This window comes from Mytilus californianus, unplaced genomic scaffold (genome assembly GCF_021869535.1).
Source record: "Mytilus californianus isolate M0D057914Y unplaced genomic scaffold, xbMytCali1.0.p SCAF_20, whole genome shotgun sequence".
NCBI lineage: Eukaryota > Metazoa > Mollusca > Bivalvia > Mytilida > Mytilidae > Mytilus > Mytilus californianus.
In genome coordinates this window covers 2255909-2261260 of record NW_026262669.1, presented here as the reverse complement: position 1 = coordinate 2261260, position 5352 = coordinate 2255909, and the positions used below count along the sequence as shown (strand labels likewise).

General features: G+C 33.5%; 1 pseudogene; it reads right to left on the bottom strand.

Annotated features, from left to right (window-relative positions):
* Positions 1-2396: 2396 nt before the first annotated feature.
* Positions 2397-4315, bottom strand: LOC127731802 (uncharacterized; annotated as a pseudogene).
* Between the last annotated feature and the right edge of the window lie 1037 nt (positions 4316-5352).

Genomic DNA, 5352 nt, shown 5'->3' with positions numbered 1-5352 from the left:
GTGGTTTGTCAATGTCTGTTTTACAAGCCTATAGAAAATGTGTACTTTAATGAATCTTTAAAGTGATAAAGGTATACCAACGAAATGCACGAAATGCACATACATTAGTATCCCATGAATAAAAATGATTCCATTAGTATTAAAAATCAAGATGTAATTTGAAAAAAAGTCGATCATATATCAGACAGTATTTCGTTAGCCTCCATGTCATGTTTTCAAAGAATCAAACTAGATAGAATACAACAGTTCAGGGAATCAAATGACCTCATGAAGGAGCAGGATCGGATGTATCATCAAAGTAAAGAGCAAGACTATCTGCGTTGACAGTATTTTTGGCCAGTTAAGCATTTGCTTTGATGATTGTTGCACCTGTCTTGCAAATACTGATTCAGTCAACAAGGTCAGTTTATGTACAGGGACATAAGCGGTTTGAATACACATTAGACAATTAAAATTCAAAGAAAAATACGGTATCTTCTTATTTCATTTCAGCTTTACCTTTATATCAAGGATTGTGTTAAATGATATACTCAACAGATTCTTTAATGTGTGTATTTTGTTTCCGACAAGCACGTCGTAAAGACAGGTAAAATGAGTGGATCCCATCTTTTCACAGTATGTGCATCAGGCAAAGCAGATTATGATCGATGTGTATCTTTATTGGTTTTTCGTTTTTCTCCACAACTTTTTTTTTGTCCTTAAGTAGCATTAAAATGTTGTGATCTAGTGTTATATCCGTGTTGTTCTGCGACTTTTCTAAAATTTAATTTTGAATAAAGAGACAATTGTTGTGATAGACCTCTTTCCAATGTTTAAAAAAACAAAACGTGTCACTTGCAATTAGCGGACACTAGACCTTAGATCAATATGTTTTATGAATATAACAGGCTTGTTTTGGACAATTTTAAGTTTGTGTTATGAGTACATCAATTTTAATCTAGACTTTACCTGATTGATAATTGAGTTCACTGTCTTTTCACCTATCAAGTGTTGGTCTATGTTTAGTTCTATATATCTAAGTCCTGGCTGTGATTTCATTATATGATCATTACATGGTATATGAAAATACAATGTTATGCTCTCTCTTATAGTTTAAACGTTTCTACGTATTTGTAAATCCTCAGCTTTCAAATGTTTATGGTTTTGAGTTACTGATGAAGGTAACCCTAGAAAAAACGCTTCGAACGCACGACAGTTATAAGACATATATCCATTTAATTGCATTTGTTCGATACCTCTGCTAGTATATTGTTGTTTTTTTTTAAATACGGTGATTTTTGTATTTGTATTGTTTGTTTGCAGACTTATTTACGATGTATCTCTTTATATAATGTTGTTATCAATAAAAGTTTTAATGAATGCAAACATGCGCTATTGTAACATTCATCATGCGATTTTTTTTCTATTTTGTTCTGTATTAAGGAAATTAAAATTGTTGTCCTAAATCAGTTATCAGACGTTAAAGCTTTATATAAATTGTTTCAATCAAACTGTATTCGAAAAGTAATTTTACTCTGGTTTGCATCTAACTTTAACGATCCTCAGTTATCAGACGTTAAAGCTTTATATAAATTGTTTCAATCAAACTGTATTCGAAAAGTAATTTTACTCTGGTTTGCATCTAACTTTAACGATCCTCGGTCTAATTGAATTATTATTTAAAGAAAAATTATTAAAAATAAAATGAAGTAGTACAATTTGTTTTCTAAATATCTACTTTATTGATATTATGTACATAATCAAGAACATACTACCATGCACTACGTGGAAAAGGTAAATGTCTAACAATTTAAAGACAATTTTCGTATTAAGTTTAGAGGCCTCTGAAAAAAACTCTTTGGTCTTTTTTTTACTAAGTCGTTTTAGGATAAGAAATGATTCATTGATTGTATAAAATTGCATTCAAATCCTATTAACTAATGTGCAACAAAATCGACAAGGAAACTAAATTAGATCTCTGGTTTAAAGGACAACCTGTATTTATTGAATCAAACTAGCATTTATCCTTTTAGTGAAAACATGCACTAAGTATATGCATATAACTTGGTCTAGACAATAAAAAACCGTTTGAGTTGCCATTAATAATTAAAGAACATTGTGCACGAATATGTTTTTATTGTAGTTTTACATACGATAAATATATTAATTTTTATAACATAATCAGTGCTGATTTTTATTTGGTATGAATCTCTCTTACTGACTGGACCATATCAATGACCATATCCTCCACCAAAAGCTCCACCGGCTCCACCTGGACCATATCCTTGACCTTTACCATATCCTTGACCTGGACCATATCCTTGACCTAATCCAGATCCACCTTCATATCCAGCTCCGCCACCATATCCAGCTCCGCCACCATATCCAATTTCGCTTCCATATCCATCTACGCCTCCCTATCCGGCTCCACGTCTATTTCCAGCACCGCTACCAATTTCAACTCCGCCACCAATTCCAGCTCCGCCTGCATTTCCAGCTCCACCGTAACTACGGCTTGGTACCCTTCCTGGTAACACTTTGCAGCATGTATCCCATTTCCATGGAAACAATGGGGCAAGTCTGCATTGTTTGCCCAAACGAAATTCACTTTTTAGACATTGTGCTGGACGACAGGTACACCACACGCGCCCATCTTTAATAAACGATAAAAACACTCATATAGTTGTATTTGAAAACGTTCATTGCACAAGGTCATGTTTTTTTCTGATTGTTAATGACGTCTTTACACTTAAAGCAATGGATAATGGATATGTACTGATTGATATTTAAGTCTTAGATGCATGATGTTTTTATTAGTTGTTATTGGCTTTCAACTAGCTGTCAGTAACTGCCAGCACTCTCAGGTCTGTACTTAATGTCTTTTTTTTATTTTGGGGATGTATAAGTACCCTACCACGTCCGATATGTTTCTTTCTTTTTTTTTTGTTAGATGTATTCTGTGCTTTGTATCGATCTGATGAATTAAGCCCTTTTCAACTGATTTTGATAGTTCGTTCTTATGTTGTACTGTTACACCACTTTCGCAGGTTAGGCGAGGGTTTTGGTCTTCAAACTAGTTTAATCCTGCCATATACTGTATGTGCCTGTCCCAAGTCAAGAGCCTTTAAATCAGTAGTTGTTGTTTGTTGCTGTATATCATATTTGTTTTTCGTTCATTATTTTGTACATAAATCAGGCCGTTAGTTTTCTTGTTTGAATTGTTTTACATTTGTCATTTCGGGGCCTTTTATAGCTGACTATGCGGTAAAGGAGGACCGTACGGTAATCTATAACTGTTAACTTCTATGTCATTTGGTCTCTGGTGGACAGATGTCTCATTGGCAATTATAACACATCATCTTCTTTTTATATTAGTTTATTGATTTACCAGGAACTGTCATCTGAAATCATTTAACGAACTTTGAGGCAATTTTAACGATCTATTGTCACTTCAGTAATCAATTGATGATCGTAAGGTGAGTACTAGGCCACTGTTAATGATTCTAGTGATGTACAGGTTTCATGATTATATTGGTATATCTAGTAGTAAGATAAATTTGTATAATTGAAAAAAAAATAGCTTAATATATTTTCAATACCGTACAGGCTTTTAAAGCACAAGCAATTTGGTTTGAAAAGTAAATGCAATAAACATAATGTTACAATTCCCATTCTAATTTCAAGGTAACATAATAATCATTTGTAATTTTAAATGTATTCTGCTGATACACAGTCTAAAGAGAACTTTCGATTTTACTCACTAAAGGCATTACATGTGTCATTGTTTCATAATTACCAGTCAACATTTTGCACTTTTTTTTAAATGTCGGGAATATTGCTACTGTTATACTTCATTGAGATACTTTTTTTCAGTTATACTACTAAATAAATACCGATAATTAAAAAATAACTGTTAAATTAACTTCCTTTTCCTCAGACTCCTCCTCTTCCTCCTCCTCCTCCTCCTCCTCCTCCTCCTCCTCCTCCTCCTCCTCCTCCTCCTCATCATCATCATCATCATCATCATCATCATCATCATCATCATCATCATCATCATCATCATCATCATCATCATCATCATCATCATCATCATCATCATCATCATCCTCTTCCTCCACCGCCTAATGGTTCTAATGGTTTTCCTTCGGCATTACCTCCTTATCCTAATCTTCTGCCACTACCACCGCCTGATCCAAATCCTCCGCCACCACCGCCATACCCAACGCTATAACCTCCGCCGCTTCCACCACCATATCCTCGGCCATAACCTTCATGATTTCACTGTGCAATATGCAGCTCCGACAAAGTTCAACAGCAGTAAAGTTGTCATACCCATGGTGACTTTTGTTTGACGATTCTAAACTAGTGTGGTGATGCGACTGCTTGGATCTGTATTTATACCTTTTAATGTAATCAGAACTACTTTTTGATTGAAAATACTTAAACAATTAAATTTGATTGATCATAAGTGATTCGACATGACTTTTATAACAGCCATTTATAAAATAAAAAAAAATAAGATCTTTCTGAATATATATTTTTCTAAATATTTTTGTCAATCTTCTTTGAACAAATTACATCATGTGACAGTATTTATTTACAGAAAAAATCAAAACATATATTGCTTGGCCTAATGTCATTAAGTCATTTTCATGGTCCTTTGTAGAGCGTCATCGTTGTCTGATTAAAAGATTGATGAGCCAGGGTTTTGCCAAGGATAATCCCGTCATTTTTCTCAAAACTTTCATCTGACAGTATCCATACCTAATAGATAAATGTTCAGTATCTACTTCACAAATAATGCAAGATGGTCTTCAGATATAGATTATATGTGCTAAAGTTGTGTATCTTTTAATTTACTTTACAGATTTCCCCTTATTGCATATGCAATGTGCGCAATGAATATACAACTACAGATTTGTTTTGTTTCATTCCTTTGCAAGAAAAATACAAAGAATAAACAATTAAATTAGAAATTTGGCTGATTATTTGTCATGGCATTTATTCAACAATATTCAACGATATTCAGCAATATAAACCAACAAACAACCAACATCAACAAACTGGCCAACAAGTTAAAACTTGGTGACAATTGGTCACTGAAGGTAAAACCAACAGTAAATGCAAAACAATGTCTAGCTGCTGGGCAGATCTATAACAGCTCAATGAACAATATTTGAATAAATCACTGCCAATTGAATCATGTTGATGATGACATCCAAAGCACTTTCCATATTGAACGGAATGCCATGACGACAGACATTTTTTTTTTAATCATTACTGCAAATTCCTTGATTTTTCAAGTTTCATTGAATCTGCCGATAAATGTTGAAACGTCTGACATTTTTGATGATACATGACAATTTAATTGGA